Below are 773 nucleotides of genomic sequence, written 5' to 3' on the forward strand. Positions count from 1 at the left end.
GTATATATATATACTTTAAATAAAATTCTCCTTTTTAATTTTATTGGTGCACTTTAAGTGCATTTATTAGTCAATTTGTATATTTACGCTTTTGTTTTGAGTTATGTCAGTTTCGGTCCTCCATACAGCAGAAGCCTGATAATCGCCCATTGAATCAAATCAGGTGTGTTTGAGCAGAGAAAAAAGGAAAACATGCAGGGCTGCGGCCCTCCAGGACCAGGATTGCCCACCCCTGTTCTAAACACAGCTTATGCTGGTTTATAAGCTTCTGCGACTGAGGCTTTTTAAAAGACTGGATCTGAAATAAAAAATGGGACAACCTAAAGAAAAGTTGCAGATAAAAATCTCTTGCGTTCTGAGTATGGTGTAAAGATAAACTCACAAAATCTGCCCTAAAAACGTCAAACATGCAAACATCATTGTACTTAGCTCTCTTTACTTTTGTTACTGGTGCTTTTTTTTGCACCGAAAAGTTAAGAAACTGCCTTTTTTTGCTAAATTATAGTAGGAATGCTGAGTGCTGAATGACGGCTGAAAGTTACAGAAGAAGCTAAAGTCAAGTTTTAAAGCTAAAAGATGCAGAACACTAGCTAAAAAAGAGGAGCTGCGAAACTATTGCTACAAGCTAATTGAAGAAAATGCTATAGATAAAAACTATAAATGTCAAAACTCTAGCTAAACTTAGCCATAGAGTTGCAAAAAGCTGCAAAGCTAAATGCTAAAATGTAGCAAAAGCCTGGCTACATGCTGAAATTTAGCAAAGGGCTAGCCTA

The sequence above is a fragment of the Austrofundulus limnaeus genome, unplaced genomic scaffold, assembly GCF_001266775.1.
Source record: "Austrofundulus limnaeus strain Quisiro unplaced genomic scaffold, Austrofundulus_limnaeus-1.0 Scaffold115, whole genome shotgun sequence".
Taxonomy (NCBI): domain Eukaryota; kingdom Metazoa; phylum Chordata; class Actinopteri; order Cyprinodontiformes; family Rivulidae; genus Austrofundulus; species Austrofundulus limnaeus.